A 20,899-nucleotide genomic window follows, 5' to 3' on the forward strand; every position below is an offset into this window, starting at 1 on the left:
CGTTCTCTTTGAAACACGCTTCCTAATGCAAACCAGTCCCTGGTTTAACATATTTATTTTATCTTCCACTTTGCAGATGGTCATTCACAGCTGTTTGGTAAGTACCCAAGAACAATTTAACAACTTCAAGTTTCAAGTTTGATTTCAACCCTGTTTGTTTCCTCTGAGCTACACAATAAGTAGATTCAGTTCAACTCAATTCTATTTTATTCATATAGTGCTAAATCCCAACAACAGTTGGCTCGAGACACTTTTATGTATAAGCTATAAATAAAAAAGCTATTATAAAGGTAATAGATAGCACTGTCCTCATTTGTGCCACGCATTGCTTATTTAAATTTCTGTACTACTTGGAAAAGAAGAAAACTTTTCTCTCCTCCTTTTGTGTTTCTCTCTCTCTCTCTCTCACACACACACACACGTTTTCTTAGTTCTCTCCAGGTTTGCATTTAAGCATGCGATTAAAGTACACATGAAACACTTCTAAGCTAATTTACATCATGGAGCCTTGTAACACTGTCTGCGTAGATGGATTTAAGAAATAAGTCCTTAAACTTGAAGTTTTTCGAACATGTTCGGCACCATCTTCTGTCAGTGCAGAATGTAACGTCACCATGTTCGTTGGTCGGCTGTGGTCAATAGGTCTAAATTTGTTTATGATAGCTAATAGCAGAACCAATAACTAAGGGGAAAATAAGAGAGTGAAAGTAGACACTACATCCTTGTTTTTTGACAGAAAAACTGTTATGTCTTAAATCCAGGTTCACAGACAGAATTGCATCCATGTCAGTTTTTGAGGGCAGGGCTCAATGGCGTAAATTAGCCTTTATACATGTAGTGTTTTAAGTCCACTTTGAATCATCTGTCATAATTCAGATTTAGAAGTTTTTGGTTTTGTGATTCAGAATTAAACTCTTTTTCTGTCTGACTTAGTTTTTAGGGCTATTTTTAAAATGTTACTTTTAAATAAAAAATATCAATAAAATTACTTTTAATTTTATGATAAAACAAATAAATGATTTGTAAATCTAATACACCCAAATTGTATTTACAATAGAATGTAGAAAACGTACCAATTTAAGAAAAACATTCGCTCATTTTGAATTTGATAACAGTAACAAGTCTCCAAGAAGTTGGGACAGGGCCATTTTTACCACTGTGTAGCATTACCTCTTCACCAATTGCTTGCTCATAAGGGGTTGTCTGATTGTTGGGGTTGTCTCTATATTATTGTCAGGTCTTTATCCTATAATATAAAAAGGGCATGAGTGGTGTGATTTGGCCCTAACATTGCATTAAATTGAATTGAAGTGTGGATTCGTCTCTGATTCATACAGCTTTAACTCGCATTTGTGGATGGAGAACTCTGTTCACAGAGAAAGATGTCAAAGTTCAAATATTTCTGAGCTCATGAAGTGTTTTCCATGAACGAACGATCCCTGCTTTTAATGAAGCGCTGCCGGAAGGACCTAAGATTACAGGCATTGTTAAATTGCATTTTCATTTACATTTTACACAGGATCTTTGCTGGAATTGGATTAGCAACAAGTATTAATAATCTGTCAGACTATAGTTTTTATCAGTCATCACCAGCCACAATTACTGTAAATCTTCTCCTTTTCATAGATCTTATAGTAGGGACATGTTTAAATTACCAAACATTACAGAAAAATCATGTAAAGTTACCTGATAGTGATGGGTGACGTTTGTAGCTAAGCAGGTCCTGTTGCAGCACCGTTTCCAAAACACTAGTTTTGGGAGTGTCACCTGTACCGAAGTTTAGGTGTTGCATTATTATTTAGTTTTGCTTTGTGATCTATGGCTCCTTAAAAAAATCTTCAACACAGGACACTTTCATTTTTATAACAAATTGTTAGAAAATGCATACAAATTTAGTTTTGTCATCAAGGATGCTGAGAAGCAAATGTTTTCTTTCTTTTGTTTTCTATTTGTGTGGTTGTGGTTTGTTAACAGAATTAAATGTTGACAACAGGAAATTAGGGTGTCCTGATTGTTTAAGAGTTGTCATTGTGAAACTAAGTCTTAAAAATGTATAATTTGTATGATATAAACATAGTTACAGAGGACAAATAATTCCCAGTGGTTCTAATTAAGTAATTTTATGTATGAATTGATGAAGTGGTCTCATAGTAGCAGTAAATCTCAACTGTGTTAAAATATTTTTAAAATAAAATAAATGTAAATGTAAAGTTGTAATCCTGTGTTACAGCTGTTTGTAACATGTTTTTTAAAGAAAAAGCTAATATCTCAATGAGTGTAAATGTTTCGATGTTTCTATTCATAAAAACGTGTGATTTAACATTAAATCACATCTGAATCCTCAGTTCGTACTTGACAGAATTTATGATACATGTAATAAGGATTGTCTGGAGATTGTTTTACCACTTTAACAATAAAGGTGTGTTAGCTATACAAAATATGCACATTAAACAAAATGCTATCAAAATTATGGGTAGACTGTTGTGCTTTTAAAAACTTCATACTGTTAGAAACGTATTTTGACTTTTGTTGTGGATGGTGTTTCATTTTTTAATAAAGATTTTTAAAAGATTTTTCAAATAAAATCACATTTTAAAAAAAGTTTTAAAAAAATACAACTATGAAAACTTCTGTATATTTACCAAGTCAGTTAATTTCCACTTTTACTTTTTTTTTAACCTTTGCTTTTAGAGTTTGATTTTCCTTTTCTATAATTCAGTTATGTGTCCTCAATGTTCTCTCAACAATCTGTGGTCTCTGTGTTTTGTTTTCAGACATCAGATTAGTCGGGTCTGGATTGACTGAGTGCTCTGGCACAGTAGAAATCTATTACAATAACATCTGGGGAACAATCTGCAGTGATGGCTGGGACTTAAATGATGCTGAGGTGGTTTGCAGACAGTTAAACTGTGGACCGGCACTAGGAGCTCCTCAGATGGCTTACTTTGGTGCAGGAAGTGGACAGATTTTGCTTGATAATGTGGGCTGTTCAGGAAGTGAAAGTTCTCTAACTGAGTGTCAAAACAGTGGATGGGGAACAAACACCTGTGCACACGATCAGGATGCTGGTGTCATCTGTACAGGTGAGAAACTTTTAGATGCTGAAGATATTTTAGGTCATTATGTTTTTGTGTCTCATGCAAGAGTTATATGCCGCACAACACTGTGAACATGATCAAGATATTTTTGGTCATCAACAAGATGTCAGATACTGTAAATAAAACTTCTTTTTACAACTACTGATACAGTCTTCAAATGCAAAGGCCAAATGAGTTCAAAAGGATAAAACAGAAGTTAAATAGTTTGTGTTTGAGACTGGGAGGGCAGATAAATCCAAGTTTGTAGTCCTGGTGCCCACTCCAAGCCCAGAGAAAAAGGGCAGGTTGAAATCCTCCCACTTTACTACAACAACCTCACATAATTTTAAGTTTTGTCATTAAAAATGTTGATAAAAGGGGGCCATTGTTTTCTGTTGTTGTCTGTTTATTAACTTAATCCAACGTTAACAAAACAAAGTAAGCATGTCAACCATAGTGTAAGAGGACAAACATTTCCTTGTAGTTTTACATTTTTGGAGGAATGCTAGCTGATAAGTATTTCCAGACAGGTAAATCATACCTGTCTGATCGCACTCAGTTCATTCAACTCAAATCCTTTACTTCTCAGCCCTTTCCTCTGACTACTGGCGTTCCCCAGGGATCTGTCCTGGGCCCCCTTCTTTTCATTATCTACCTTCTTCCACTTGGACACATTTTCCGTAAATACAATATCCAGTTTCACTGTTATGCCGATGACACCCAGCTTTATCTGTCCACTAAACCTGATTCTGCTCGTCCCCCGTCCTCCCTCACCCTCTGCTTAGCCGAACTAAATTCATGGTTCTCTTCTAATTTTCTCAAACTCAACAGTAACAAATCCGAGCTCCTCTTGGTCGACACTAAGTCAACATTATCCAGAAACCAACAGTTTCTCTGTTACTATCAATAACTCGCCGGTCTTCATTTCTTCCTCTTTGAAAAGTTTGGGTGTCATCCTCCACAGTACTCTCTCTTTCAATTCACACATTAATAATGTCACGCGGTCTGCATATTTTTAATTGTGCAACATTAATCGTCTCCGTCCTTTTCTCACCCCACTTGCCACTGCCATTCTTGTCCACAGCCTTGTTACGTCCCGGATCGATTACTGTAATTCACTTCTTTTTGGTCTTACTCAAAAGTCCATCCACAAGCTTCAACGCGTCCAGAACTCTGCTGCTTGTATCATCTCCAGGACCCCTTCTATCCACCACATCACTCCTGTCTTGCAGCAGCTTCATTGGCTCCCGGTCAAATATCGTATCAATTTCAAAATACTCTTGTACACATTTAAGGCTATTCATCATCTCTCTCCTCCATATCTCTCTCATCTGGTTCAGATCACCAGCCCATCTCGGTGTCTCAGATCTTCTTCTTCCCTCTCTCTCTTTGTCCCCTCCCCCCGTCTTGCCACCATGGGGAGCAGGGCTTTCAGCTGCTCTGCTCCTCGATTCTGGAATTCCCTACCTCCTGATTTAAGAAATATCACTTCCTTCTCTCTCTTTAAGTCCCAACTCAGAACTCACTTGTTCAAAATGCCTTATCCCACATAACCTCTCCACTCTGCTATTTTAAATTTGTTTTATGTCTTATGCTTTTATGATTGTGTAAACTGCTTGTTTTTATGTTGCTTTTATTTTTCTCCTGTGCACAGTGTCCTTGAGTGTTCTGAAAGGCGTGATTTAACATTAAATCACATCTGAATCCTCGGTTTGTACTTGACAGAATTTATGATACATGCAATGTCAAAGTCAAATTTATTTATATAGCACATTTAAAACAACTATTGACCAAGGTGCATTACATTTAAGATAATAAAAAGAGGAAGGAAGACATGATTTTTTTTTAAAAAATTGAAATTTGAAAAATTAAGAAAAATAAGCATTAAATGAGAAGATTTGAGTAGGAAATAAGACAAATAAAAGTGGTACAAGCTCATTCTGATTTAAAGGCCAAGGAAAAAAAAGTAATACATATTACTTTAAAAAAAAATAAAAAATAAAAGTAATAGTGTTTTTATACTGACAAATAGAAAGTCAGTAGAAAGCAACTACCTTGTGACTGGCAGTGCTGAATTCAATAACATTTTATTAATCAAGAGTAACAATAACGAGGACGTTTTAGTTTACCTTTAACGATATCTACTAAACTGGTTAATAACAGGTTTGTTGGCCAGTGAAATTATCTGGATCATAACTGTAAAGTTGTCCCTGGTGTTTATAAAACTTTCTCAATGGTTACTAATGTTCACTGCAGCTATAATATTGTTATAATGTTGAAACTGGTCATTATAGTACTACATGTTTTAAACTTAGTGTACACAGTCAGGTGGTGTAAATCATAAAACTCCTTTTTCACTAAATGTTTAGATTTGTTTCCCCTTGCTGTTTGGTTAGTAAGAAACCAAAATGTGTTGACAAATTCCACATCACTATAATCTGAACCTTTCACCAAAATGTTCACATCAGCAATTCTGAAAGTGCCGAGACATAAATGATTAGAGAACAGATCCAAGTTGAACTTTCACATATTTCCGTTCTCTTTGAAACACGCTTCCTAATGCAAACCAGTCCCTGGTTTAACATATTTATTTTATCTTCCACTTTGCAGATGGTCATTCACAGCCGTTTGGTAAGTACCCAAGAACAATTTAACAACTTCAAGTTTGATTTCAACCCTGTTTGTTTCCTCTGAGCTACACAATAAGTAGATTCAGTTCAACTCAATTCTATTTTATTCATATAGTGCTAAATCCCAACAACAGTTGGCTCGTGACACTTTTATATATACGCTATTTATTAAAAAGCTATTATAAAGGTAATAGATAGCACTGTCCTCATTTGTGCCACGCATTGCTTAGTTAAATTTCTGTACTACTTGGAAAAGAAGAAAACTTTTCTCTCCTCCTTTTGTGTTTCTCTCTCTCTCTCTCTCTCACACACACGTTTTCTTAGTTCTCTCCAGGTTTGCATTTAAGCATGCGATTAAAGTACACATGAAACACTTCTAAGCTAATTTACATCATTGAGCCTTGTAACACTGTCTGCGTAGATGGATTTAAGAAATAAGTCCTTAAACTTGAAGTTTTTCGAACATGTTCGGCACCATCTTCTGTCAGTGCAGAATGTAACGTCACCATGTTCGTTGGTCGGCTGTGGTCAATAGGTCTAAATTTGTTTATGATAGCTAATAGCAGAACCAATAACTCAGGGGAAAATAAGAGAGTGAAAGTAGACACTACATCCTTGTTTTTTGACAGAAAAACTGTTATGTCTTAAATCCAGGTTCACAGACAGAATTGCATCCATGTCAGTTTTTGAGGGCAGGGCTCAATGGCGTAAATTAGCCTTTATACATGTAGTGTTTTAAGTCCACTTTGAATCATCTTTCATAATTCAGATTTAGAAGTTTTTGGTTTTTGTGATTCAGAATTAAACTCTTTTTCTGTCTGACTTAGTTTTTAGGGCTATTTTTAAAATGTTACTTTTAAATAAAAAAATATCAATAAAATTACTTTTAATTTTATGATAAAACAAAAAAATGATTTGTAGATCTAATGCACCCAAATTGTATTTACAATAGAATGTAGAAAACGTACCAATTTAAGAAAAACATTCGCTCATTTTGAATTTGATAACAGTAACAAGTCTCCAAGAAGTTGGGACAGGGCCATTTTTACCACTGTGTAGCAGTACCTCTTCACCAATTGCTTGCTCATAAAGGGTTGTCTGATTGTTGGGGTTGTCTCTGTATTATTGTCAGGTCTTTATCCTATAATATAAAAAGGGCATGAGTGGTGTGATTTGGCCCTAACATTGCATTAAATTGAATTGAAGTGTGGATTAGTCTCTGATTCATACAGCTTTAACTCCCATTTGTGGATGGAGAACTCTGTTCACAGAGAAAGATGTCAAAGTTCAAATATTTCTGAGCTCATGAAGTGTTTTCCATGAACGAATGATCCCTGCTTTTAATGAAGCGCTGCCGGAAGGACCTAAGATTACAGGCATTGTTAAATTGCATTTTCATTTACATTTTACACAGGATCTTTGCTGGAATTGGATTAGCAACAAGGATTAATAATCTGTCAGACTATAGTTTTTATCAGTCATCACCAGCTACAATTACTGTAAATCTTCTCCTTTTCATAGATCTTATAGTAGGGACATGTTTAAATTACCAAACATTACAGAAAAATCATGTAAAGTTACCTGATAGTGATGGGTGACGTTTGTAGCTAAGCAGGTCCTGTAGCAGCACCGTTTCCAAAACACTAGTTTTGGGAGTGTCACCTGTACCGAAGTTTAGGTGTTGCATTATTATTTAGTTTTGCTTTGTGATCTATGGCTCCTTAAAAAATCTTCAACACAGGACACTTTCATTTATATAACAAATTGTTAGAAAATCCATACAAATTTAGTTTTGTCATCAAGGATGCTGAGAAGCAAATGTTTTCTTTCTTTTGTTTTCTATTTGTGTGGTTGTGGTTTGTTAACAGAATTAAATGTTGACAACAGGAAATTATGGTGTCCTGATTGTTTAAGAGTTGTCATTGTGAAACTAAGTCTTAAAAATGTATCATTTGTATGATATAAACATAGTTACAGAGGACAAATAATTCCCAGTGGTTCTAATTAAGTAATTTTATGTATGAATTGATGAAGTGGTCTCATAGTAGCAGTAAATCTCAACTGTGTTAAAATATTTTAAAAATTAAAATTGCAGAAGTTTTGGCACGAGATATGTGAAGACTTATCAAAGTGTCTGAAATGTAAAATTCCAACCTCCCCTTTAGTATGCTTGTTGGGAAATTTGGATGATGTCACTACAGAAACTAATACAGTCCACATGGTTTTTACTGCCCTATGCATCGCCAAGAAAATGGTCCTCAGGAACTGGAAAAATAAAAATAATCTTAATTCTAGCCAATATAGAAACCATCTAATAGATCACATTAGTCTCGATATAGCCTCTGTCACCACATTAGATCAATCCCTCTGGGCTCCTTTGATCGGCTCCATCACCTAGCGGGGGTAGGGGGTCGTGGTTTGGTCCCGCCTTAGCTATTGTGGTTGATGTGGAGGTTGGGACGGGCTTAGGGCGCCTGGAGGACCCCTAGAGACGTTATCCCTGGAGGGCTTAACCCGGGGTTTGTGTTCATAACCTGGTTAGTGGCTCTGGTCGCTCTTAGAGGTTGTTCTCCTCATGGCTGCGTGCAGCGGGGCTGGAGGATGGTCTGTGCTGGCGGACGTAGGTTACTGGCTTGGTGGCCTGGCTTTCCCTGAGTGGATCCGGGGCAGGCGTGGGGGTTTGGGGTTTGGAGGTGCTTCGCCTCCGTGCTGGGGCTCTGGCTGGGCCTTGGGGGCTTTGGTCCTCGTCTGTGTGTTGCCGAGGTTGTGGGCGGGTGGGTGCACGGGGGCTCAGCCCTGGCGCAGGGGCCTCTTGTGCATCGGCCTAACTGGGGGGCTCTTCAACTGGCAGGGAGGTTGTTCCATCCTTGAAGGAGTCCACTCTGCAGGTGGGGGAGAGACATAGGAGAGGTGGAGAATAAACTTAACCTGGGTGTCTGTTGTCTTGTGTAGTCTGGGAGATGATTGAATGTTGGGGTGGGTACAGTTTCCTCTGCGGTGGGGTAGGGTGGGCTGCCCCGGGTCCTGTGGGGCTTGGCGGTGCTGCTGCCGTAGGCCCCGGTCTGGATGGGCCTGGGCTCCCTTGCCTTGGTGGATACCAGAGGACGGGGGTGCCTCCCCTCCCTTCCTTTCCTCCCCATCCCCGGCTACCTCCCTCTTCCCGCTCCACCACACCCACCCACACAGGTAGGGCCTTGGGGTGTGGGTATGTCACCAGGGTGCAGGGGAGACATTCCCCCCCCCCCCCCCCCCCCCCCCGTCCTCTTCTGGCCACCTGTGCCTCAATTTTATCTCACAACTTAGACATCCACATTACTCACACTCTCATAACACACATATATATATATATATATAGGGCCTTGAGGGTGGGCACGTTAACGGCGTCCAGTAGACGGTCTGTGTATTCAAACCTACCTCTGGTGCTGGTGCCCACCTCTCAATTTTAAATCCATGTAGACATTGAGGGTTCTCGGGAGGGGCCGTGCTAACACCTGCTGCTCTCTGGCAGCAGCACCATGCTCTCCCTTGTTTTAAATGCACTTTAGAGCAACACGCAGCAACACTACACTTGAGCGGGAGGAGGGAGGTATGGGGTCTTCACACACCCCCGTTCTCTGCTAGCCATCGGGGCGGGGGGGCTGGGAGGAGATGTTGGCTGTCCGATTGGCCTCCCTGCTGCTGCGGAGCCTGGGACGGTCTGCTTGCCTCCACCCCAGAGGGAAGGGTAACATCTCTTGGGTCTGGGTGCCGTTTCCCCCTCTGGGGGCGAGGGAACCTGGACCTGGGGTATAGAGTATGTTTGGGGAGTGTGATTGTGTGTACATGTCCATTTATGTCTATCCCTACGTTGGGTGAGTGCTGAGTGTTTGTATATGTGTGCATGAGGGTGGGAATGCATGTCTGTGTCTGTGTGTGCCTGTTTGTCTGTGTCTATATGTCAGGTCAGGTCTTAGACTCCACCTCTCTGGGAACTCCCAGGCCCTCCAAAGTGTGGAGGCCTATCTCCCCTCACCACACTCCCTGCCGGTGATTGATGCCCTCAGGGGTCGGTGCATTGGTGGTTCTTGGTGTCCGGGGCTGGGCGCTCAGGTATGTACCAGCTGGAGCCAAGTAGCTCACTCCCGGTGGCTACTTGGCGGGGCCTGGCACCTTTTGCTCGGTCAGGCCTCTTCCGGGGCGCGGGGGGCCCTCGGGCCTCCGGCCTCTGGGCCTGCGGCTCGGTTCACTCTGGCACAGCAGGCTGCCGGTGGAGCCGGCGGGCACGCCAGTGCAGCCCCCTCTAGCTTCTGCCCGGTGGCTACTGGGTGACCCCTCGTCTGGGGATCCTCAGCCCTTCCCATGAAGGTGGCACGGATGCCCCTCCGGTGGTCATCCTTGGGCTCTCGCACTCTGAGGCCTCTGGATGTCTGGGGCCTGGATCTCCTCCTTGCCTGCTTCATGCCCTGGGGGACAGGGCTATGGCTCCCTACATCCTCTTGCAGACCATTACATGGGGAAACCATTTGAATACAAGCACGCTGATCCACACAGGTGTGCACACGGGTGTTCACTGTTCGTAGACTTAAATCACACCTTTCTTGGCTGCTAATTCAAAGCACATTGTGCGCTGTCTGTTCTGCGTGCTGCACAACAACATTCAATATTTAGTATTTACTGCTGTTTACACTTAGCTAGATTAATGCGATGGTGTTGTTTAGTATGTTGCTTTGTTTTGTTTTTTTTGCTTGTTTTCTATTCTTTTTCTCTCAACAGGTGATCCAGGAGATTTTTTCTTCCCTTTCTCACCGTCCCTCTCCCCTTCTGTTTTTCTTTTCCTTCCTCTTTCTTTCTCCCTTTCCTATCCCTCACTCATGTCTGTCCCGTCTGTAACAACTGAAAATAAAATAAAAGAAATAATAAAAACAAAGGTCGATCAAATGGATCAATACGGCAATGCCATGATGATCCATTTGGCAAAATAAATCCATTGGGTATCCTTGTTGGTCTTCAGACAACAATTCTGATGGCTAAAGAACCAAATGGGACAGGCAAAAAAATAAATAAATAAATAAATAAATAATATTTTTAAAATAAAATAAATGTAAATGTAAAGTTGTAATCCTGTGTTACAGCTGTTTGTAACATGTTTTTTAAAAAAGCTAATATCTCAATGAGTGTAAATGTTTCGATGTTTCTATTCATAAAAACGCGTGATTTAACATTAAATCACATCTGAATCCTCAGTTCGTACTTGACAGAATTTATGATACATGCAATAAGGATTGTCTGGAGATTGCTTTACCATTTTAACAATAAAGGTGTGTTAGCTATACAAAATATGCACATTAAACAAAATGCCATCAAAATTATGGGTAGACTGTTGTGCTTTTAAAAACTTCATACTGTTAGAAACGTATTTTGACTTTTGTTGCGGATGGTGTTTCATTTTTTAATAAATATTTTTAAAAGATTTTTCAAATAAAATCACATTTTAAAAAAAGTTTTAAAAAAAATACAACTATGAAAACTTCTGTATATTTACCAAGTCAGTTAATTTCCACTTTTACTTTTTTTTAACCTTTGCTTTTAGAGTGTGATTTTCCTTTACTATAATTCAGTTATGTGTCCTGTATGTTCTCTCAACAATCTGTGGTCTCTGTGTTTTGTTTTCAGACATCAGATTAGTTGGGTCTGGATTGACTGAGTGCTCTGGCACAGTAGAAATCTATTACAATAACATCTGGGGAACAATCTGCAGTGATGGCTGGGACTTAAATGATGCTGAGGTTGTTTGCAGACAGTTAAACTGTGGACCGGCACTAGGAGCTCCTCAGATGGCTTACTTTGGTGCAGGAAGTGGACAGATTTTGCTTGATAATGTGGGCTGTTCAGGAAGTGAAAGTTCTCTAACTGAGTGTCAAAACAGTGGATGGGGAACAAACACCTGTGCACACGATCAGGATGCTGGTGTCATCTGTACAGGTGAGAAACTTTTAGATGCTGAAGATATTTTAGGTCATTATGTTTTTGTGTCTCATGCAAGTGTTATATGCCGCACAACACTGTGAACATGATCAAGATATTTTTGGTCATCAACAAGATGTCAGATACTGTAAATAAAACTTCTTTTTACAACTACTGATACAGTCTTCAAATGCAAAGGCCAAATGAGTTCAAAAAGATAAAACAGAAGTTAAATGGTTTGTGTTTGAGACTGGGAGGGCAGATAAATCCAAGTTTGTAGTCCTGGTGCCCACTCCAAGCCCAGAGAAAAAGGGCAGGTTGAAATCCTCCCACTTTACTACAACAACCTCACATAATTTTAAGTTTTGTCATGAAAAATGTTGATAAAAGGGGGCCATTGTTTTCTGTTGTTGTCTGTTTATTAACTTAATCCAACGTTAACAAAACAAAGTAAGCATGTCAACCATAGTGTAAGAGGACAAACATTTCCTTGTAGTTTTACATTTTTGGAGGAATGCTAGCTGATAAGTATTTCCAGACAGGTAAATCATACCTGTCTGATCGCACTCAGTTCATTCAACTCAAATCCTTTACTTCTCAGCCCTTTCCTCTGACCACTGGCGTGCCCCAGGGATCTGTCCTGGGCCCCCTTCTTTTCATTATCTACCTTCTTCCGCTTGGACACATTTAAGGCTATTCATCATCTCTCTCCTCCATATCTCTCTCATCTGGTTCAGATCACCAGCCCATCTCGGTGTCTCAGATCTTCTTCTTCCCTTTCTCTCTTTGTCCCCTCCCCCCGTCTTGCCACCATGGGGAGCAGGCCTTTCAGCTGCTCTGCTCCTCGACTCTGGAATTCCCTACCTCCTGATTCAAGAAATATCACTTCCTTCTCTCTCTTTAAGTCCCAACTCAGAACTCACTTGTTCAAAATGCCTTATCCCACATAACCTCTCCACTCTGCTATTTTAAATTTGTTTTATGTCTTATGATTTTATGATTGTGTAAACTGCTTGTTTTTATGTTGCTTTTATTTTTCTCCTGTGCACAGTGTCCTTGAGTGTTCTGAAAGGCATGATTTAACATTAAACCACATCTGAATCCTCGGTTTGTACTTGACAGAATTTATGATACATGCAATGTCAAAGTCAAATTTATTTATATAGCACATTTAAAACAACTATTGACCAAGGTGCATTACATTTAAGATAATAAAAAAAAGAAGGAAGACATGATTTAAAAAAAATTGAAATTTGAAAAATTAAGAAAAATAAGCATTAAATGAGAAGATTTGAGTAGGAAATAAGACAAATAAAAGTGGTACAAGCTCATTCTGATTTAAAGGCCAAGGAAAAAAAAGTAATACATATTACTTTAAAAAAAAAATAAAAAATAAAAGTAATAGTGTTTTTATACTGACAAATAGAAAGTCAGTAGAAAGCAACTACCTTGTGACTGGCAGTGCTGAATTCAATAACATTTTATTAATCAAGAGTAACAATAACGAGGACGTTTTAGTTTACCTTTAACAATATCTACTAAGCTGGTTAATAACAGGTTTGTTGGCCAGTGAAATTATCTGGATCATAACTGTAAAGTTGTCCCTGGTGTTTATAAAACTTTCTCAATGGTTACTAATGTTCACTGCAGCTATAATATTGTTATAATGTTGAAACTGGTCATTATAGTACTACATGTTTTAAACTTAGTGTACACAGTCAGGTGGTGTAAATCATAAAACTCCTTTTTCACTAAATGTTTAGATTTGTTTCCCCTTGCTGTTTGGTTAGTAAGAAACCAAAATGTGTTGACAAATTCCACATCACTATAATCTGAACCTTTCACCAAAATGTTCACATCAGCAATTCTGAAAGTGCCGAGACATAAATGATTAGAGAACAGATCCAAGTTGAACTTTCACATATTTCCGTTCTCTTTGAAACACGCTTCCTAATGCAAACCAGTCCCTGGTTTAACATATTTATTTTATCTTCCACTTTGCAGATGGTCATTCACAGCTGTTTGGTAAGTATCCAAGAACAATTTAACAACTTCAAGTTTCAAGTTTGATTTCAACCCTGTTTGTTTCCTCTGAGCTACACAATAAGTAGATTCAGTTCAACTCAATTCTATTTTATTCATATAGTGTTAAATCCCAACAACAGTTGGCTCGTGACACTTTTATATATATGCTATTTATTAAAAAGCTATTATAAAGGTAATAGATAGCACTGTCCTCATTTGTGCCACGCATTGCTTAGTTAAATTTCTGTACTACTTGGAAAAGAAGAAAACTTTTCTCTCCTCCTTTTGTGTTTCTCTCTCTCTCTCTCTCACACACACGTTTTCTTAGTTCTCTCCAGGTTTGCATTTAAGCATGCGATTAAAGTACACATGAAACACTTCTAAGCTAATTTACATCATTGAGCCTTGTAACACTGTCTGCGTAGATGGATTTAAGAAATAAGTCCTTAAACTTGAAGTTTTTCGAACATGTTCGGCACCATCTTCTGTCAGTGCAGAATGTAACGTCACCATGTTCGTTGGTCGGCTGTGGTCAATAGGTCTAAATTTGTTTATGATAGCTAATAGCAGAACCACTAACTAAGGGGACAATAAGAGAGTGAAAGTAGACACTACATCCTTGTTTTTTGACAGAAAAACTGTTATGTCTTAAATCCAGGTTCACAGACAGAATTGCATCCATGTCAGTTTTTGAGGGCAGGGCTCAATGGCGTAAATTAGCCTTTATACATGTAGTGTTTTAAGTCCACTTTGAATCATCTGTCATAATTCAGATTTAGAAGTTTTTGGTTTTTGTGATTCAGAATTAAACTCTTTTTCTGTCTGACTTAGTTTTTAGGGCTATTTTTAAAATGCTACTTTTAAATAAAAAAATATCAATAAAATGACTTTTAATTTTATGATAAAACAAAAAAATGATTTGTAAATCTAATACACCCAAATTGTATTTACAATAGAATGTAGAAAACGTACCAATTTAAGAAAAACATTCGCTCATTTTGAATTTGATAACAGTAACAAGTCTCCAAGAAGTTGGGACAGGGCCATTTTTACCACTGTGTAGCATTACCTCTTCACCAATTGCTTGCTCATAAGGGGTTGTCTGATTGTTGGGGTTGTCTCTGTATTATTGTCAGGTCTTTATCCTATAATATAAAAAGGGCATGAGTGGTGTGATTTGGCCCTAACATTGCATTAAATTGAATTGAAGTGTGGATTCGTCTCTGATTCATACAGCTTTAACTCGCATTTGTGGATGGAGAACTCTGTTCACAGAGAAAGATGTCAAAGTTCAAATATTTCTGAGCTCATGAAGTGTTTTCCATGAACGAACGATCCCTGCTTTTAATGAAGCACTGCCGGAAGGACCTAAGATTACAGGCATTGTTAAATTGCATTTTCATTTACATTTTACACAGGATCTTTGCTGGAATTGGATTAGCAACAAGTATTAATAATCTGTCAGACTATAGTTTTTATCAGTCATCACCAGCCACAATTACTGTAAATCTTCTCCTTTTCATAGATCTTATAGTAGGGACATGTTTAAATTACCAAACATTACAGAAAAATCATGTAACGTTACCTGATAGTGATGGGTGACGTTTGTAGCTAAGCAGGTCCTGTTGCAGCACCGTTTCCAAAACACTAGTTTTGGGAGTGTCACCTGTACCGAAGTTTAGGTGTTGCATTATTATTTAGTTTTGCTTTGTGATCTATGGCTCCTTAAAAAAATCTTCAACACAGGACACTTTCATTTTTATAACAAATTGTTAGAAAATGCATACAAATTTAGTTTTGTCATCAAGGATGCTGAGAAGCAAATGTTTTCTTTCTTTTGTTTTCTATTTGTGTGGTTGTGGTTTGTTAACAGAATTAAATGTTGACAACAGGAAATTAGGGTGTCCTGATTGTTTAAGAGTTGTCATTGTGAAACTAAGTCTTAAAAATGTATAATTTGTATGATATAAACATAGTTACAGAGGACAAATAATTCCCAGTGGTTCTAATTAAGTAATTTTATGTATGAATTGATGAAGTGGTCTCATAGTAGCAGTAAATCTCAACTGTGTTAAAATATTTTTAAAATAAAATAAATGTAAATGTAAAGTTGTAATCCTGTGTTACAGCTGTTTGTAACATGTTTTTTAAAGAAAAAGCTAATATCTCAATGAGTGTAAATGTTTCGATGTTTCTATTCATAAAAACGTGTGATTTAACATTAAATCACATCTGAATCCTCAGTTCGTACTTGACAGAATTTATGATACATGTAATAAGGATTGTCTGGAGATTGTTTTACCACTTTAACAATAAAGGTGTGTTAGCTATACAAAATATGCACATTAAACAAAATGCTATCAAAATTATGGGTAGACTGTTGTGCTTTTAAAAACTTCATACTGTTAGAAACGTATTTTGACTTTTGTTGTGGATGGTGTTTCATTTTTTAATAAAGATTTTTAAAAGATTTTTCAAATAAAATCACATTTTAAAAAAAGTTTTAAAAAAATACAACTATGAAAACTTCTGTATATTTACCAAGTCAGTTAATTTCCACTTTTACTTTTTTTTAACCTTTGCTTTTAGAGTTTGATTTTCCTTTTCTATAATTCAGTTATGTGTCCTCAATGTTCTCTCAACAATCTGTGGTCTCTGTGTTTTGTTTTCAGACATCAGATTAGTCGGGTCTGGATTGACTGAGTGCTCTGGCACAGTAGAAATCTATTACAATAACATCTGGGGAACAATCTGCAGTGATGGCTGGGACTTAAATGATGCTGAGGTGGTTTGCAGACAGTTAAACTGTGGACCGGCACTAGGAGCTCCTCAGATGGCTTACTTTGGTGCAGGAAGTGGACAGATTTTGCTTGATAATGTGGGCTGTTCAGGAAGTGAAAGTTCTCTAACTGAGTGTCAAAACAGTGGATGGGGAACAAACACCTGTGCACACGATCAGGATGCTGGTGTCATCTGTACAGGTGAGAAACTTTTAGATGCTGAAGATATTTTAGGTCATTATGTTTTTGTGTCTCATGCAAGAGTTATATGCCGCACAACACTGTGAACATGATCAAGATATTTTTGGTCATCAACAAGATGTCAGATACTGTAAATAAAACTTCTTTTTACAACTACTGATACAGTCTTCAAATGCAAAGGCCAAATGAGTTCAAAAGGATAAAACAGAAGTTAAATAGTTTGTGTTTGAGACTGGGAGGGCAGATAAATCCAAGTTTGTAGTCCTGGTGCCCACTCCAAGCCCAGAGAAAAAGGGCAGGTTGAAATCCTCCCACTTTACTACAACAACCTCACATAATTTTAAGTTTTGTCATTAAAAATGTTGATAAAAGGGGGCCATTGTTTTCTGTTGTTGTCTGTTTATTAACTTAATCCAACGTTAACAAAACAAAGTAAGCATGTCAACCATAGTGTAAGAGGACAAACATTTCCTTGTAGTTTTACATTTTTGGAGGAATGCTAGCTGATAAGTATTTCCAGACAGGTAAATCATACCTGTCTGATCGCACTCAGTTCATTCAACTCAAATCCTTTACTTCTCAGCCCTTTCCTCTGACCACTGGCGTTCCCCAGGGATCTGTCCTGGGCCCCCTTCTTTTCATTATCTACCTTCTTCCACTTGGACACATTTTCCGTAAATACAATATCCAGTTTCACTGTTATGCCGATGACACCCAGCTTTATCTGTCCACTAAACCTGATTCTGCTCGTCCCCCGTCCTCCCTCACCCTCTGCTTAGCCGAACTAAATTCATGGTTCTCTTCTAATTTTCTCAAACTCAACAGTAACAAATCCGAGCTCCTCTTGGTCGACACTAAGTCAACATTATCCAGAAACCAACAGTTTCTCTGTTACTATCAATAACTCGCCGGTCTTCATTTCTTCCTCTTTGAAAAGTTTGGGTGTCATCCTCCACAGTACTCTCTCTTTCAATTCACACATTAATAATGTCACGCGGTCTGCATATTTTTAATTGTGCAACATTAATCGTCTCCGTCCTTTTCTCACCCCACTTGCCACTGCCATTCTTGTCCACAGCCTTGTTACGTCCCGGATCGATTACTGTAATTCACTTCTTTTTGGTCTTACTCAAAAGTCCATCCACAAGCTTCAACGCGTCCAGAACTCTGCTGCTTGTATCATCTCCAGGACCCCTTCTATCCACCACATCACTCCTGTCTTGCAGCAGCTTCATTGGCTCCCGGTCAAATATCGTATCAATTTCAAAATACTCTTGTACACATTTAAGGCTATTCATCATCTCTCTCCTCCATATCTCTCTCATCTGGTTCAGATCACCAGCCCATCTCGGTGTCTCAGATCTTCTTCTTCCCTCTCTCTCTTTGTCCCCTCCCCCCGTCTTGCCACCATGGGGAGCAGGGCTTTCAGCTGCTCTGCTCCTCGACTCTGGAATTCCCTACCTCCTGATTTAAGAAATATCACTTCCTTCTCTCTCTTTAAGTCCCAACTCAGAACTCACTTGTTCAAAATGCCTTATCCCACATAACCTCTCCACTCTGCTATTTTAAATTTGTTTTATGTCTTATGCTTTTATGATTGTGTAAACTGCTTGTTTTTATGTTGCTTTTATTTTTCTCCTGTGCACAGTGTCCTTGAGTGTTCTGAAAGGTGTGATTTAACATTAAATCACATCTGAATCCTCGGTTTGTACTTGACAGAATTTATGATACATGCAATGTCAAAGTCAAAGTCAAATGTATTTATATAGCACATTTAAAACAACTATTGACCAAGGTGCATTACATTTAAGATAATAAAAAGAGGAAGGAAGACATGATTTTTTTTTAAAAAAATTGAAATTTAAAAAATTAAGAAAAATAAGTATTAAATGAGAAGATTTGAGTAGGAAATAAGACAAATAAAAGTGGTACAAGCTCATTCTGATTTAAAGGCCAAGGAAAAGAAGTAATACATATTACTTTGAAAAAACAAAAGAAAGAAAACACACACAAAAAACAAGTAATAGTGTTTTTATACTGACAAATAGAAAGTCAGTAGAAAGCAACTACCTTGTGACTGGCAGTGCTGAATTCAATAACACTTTATTAATCAAGAGTAACAATAACAAGGACGTTTTAGTTTACCTTTAACAATATCTACTAAACTGGTTAATAACAGGTTTGTTGGCCAGTGAAATTATCTGGATCATAACTGTAAAGTTGTCCCTGGTGTTTATAAAACTTTCTCAATGGTTACTAATGTTCACTGCAGCTATAATATTGTTATAATGTTGAAACTGGTCATTATAGTACTACATGTTTTAAACTTAGTGTACACAGTCAGGTGGTGTAAATCATAAAACTCCTTTTTCACTAAATGTTTAGATTTGTTTCCCCTTGCTGTTTGGTTAGTAAGAAACCAAAATGTGTTGACAAATTCCACATCACTATAATCTGAACCTTTCACCAAAATGTTCACATCAGCAATTCTGAAAGTGCCGAGACATAAATGATTAGAGAACAGATCCAAGTTGAACTTTCACATATTTCCGTTCTCTTTGAAACACGCTTCCTAATGCAAACCAGTCTCTGCTTTAACATATTTATTTTATCTTCCACTTTGCAGATGGTCATTCACAGCCGTTTGGTAAGTACCCAAGAACAATTTAACAACTTCAAGTTTCAAGTTTGATTTCAACCCTGTTTGTTTCCTCTGAGCTACACAATAAGTAGATTCAGTTCAACTCAATTCTATTTTATTCATGTAGTGCTAAATCCCAACAACAGTTGGCTCGAGACACTTTTATATATACGCTATTTATTAAAAAGCTATTATAAAGGTAATAGATAGCACTGTCCTCATTTGTGCCACGCATTGCTTAGTTAAATTTCTGTACTACTTGGAAAAGAAGAAAACTTTTCTCTCCTCCTTTTGTGTTTCTCTCTCTCTCTCTCTCACACACACGTTTTCTTAGTTCTCTCCAGGTTTGCATTTAAGCATGCGATTAAAGTACACATGAAACACTTCTAAGCTAATTTACATCATTGAGCCTTGTAACACTGTCTGCGTAGATGGATTTAAGAAATAAGTCCTTAAACTTGAAGTTTTTCGAACATGTTCGGCACCATCTTCTGTCAGTGCAGAATGTAACGTCACCATGTTCGTTGGTCGGCTGTGGTCAATAGGTCTAAATTTGTTTATGATAGCTAATAGCAGAACCAATAACTCAGGGGAAAATAAGAGAGTGAAAGTAGACACTACATCCTTGTTTTTTGACAGAAAAACTGTTATGTCTTAAATCCAGGTTCACAGACAGAATTGCATCCATGTCAGTTTTTGAGGGCAGGGCTCAATGGCGTAAATTAGCCTTTATACATGTAGTGTTTTAAGTCCACTTTGAATCATCTGTCATAATTCAGATTTAGAAGTTTTTGGTTTTTGTGATTCAGAATTAAACTCTTTTTCTGTCTGACTTAGTTTTTAGGGCTATTTTTAAAATGTTACTTTTAAATAAAAAAATATCAATAAAATGACTTTTAATTTTATGATAAAACAAATAAATGATTTGTAAATCTAATGCACCCAAATTGTATTTACAATAGAATGTAGAAAACGTACCAATTTAAGAAAAACATTCGCTCATTTTGAATTTGATAACAGTAACAAGTCTCCAAGAAGTTGGGACAGGGCCATTTTTACCACTGTGTAGCATGACCTCTTCACCAATTGCTTCAACAGAATTAAATGTTGACAACAGGAAATTATGGTGTCCTGATTGTTTAAGAGTTGTCATTGTGAAACTAAGTCTTAAAAATGTATCATTTGTATGATATAAACATAGTTACAGAGGACAAATAATTCCCAGTGGTTCTAATTAAGTAATTTTATGTATGAATTGATGAAGTGGTCTCATAGTAGCAGTAAATCTCAACTGTGTTAAAATATTTTAAAAATTAAAATTGCAGAAGTTTTGGCACGAGATATGTGAGGACTTATCAAAGTGTCTGAAATGTAAAATTCCAACCTCCCCTTTAGTATGCTTGTTGGGAAATTTGGATGATGTCACTACAGAAACTAATACAGTCCACATGGTTTTTACTGCCCTATGCATCGCCAAGAAAATGGTCCTCAGGAACTGGAAAAATAAAAATAATCTTAATTCTAGCCAATATAGAAACCATCTAATAGATCACATTAGTCTCGATATAGCCTCTGTCACCACATTAGATCAATCCCTCTGGG

This window comes from Neolamprologus multifasciatus, chromosome 3 (genome assembly GCF_963576455.1).
Source record: "Neolamprologus multifasciatus chromosome 3, fNeoMul1.2, whole genome shotgun sequence".
In the NCBI taxonomy this organism is placed as follows: Eukaryota; Metazoa; Chordata; class Actinopteri; order Cichliformes; family Cichlidae; genus Neolamprologus; species Neolamprologus multifasciatus.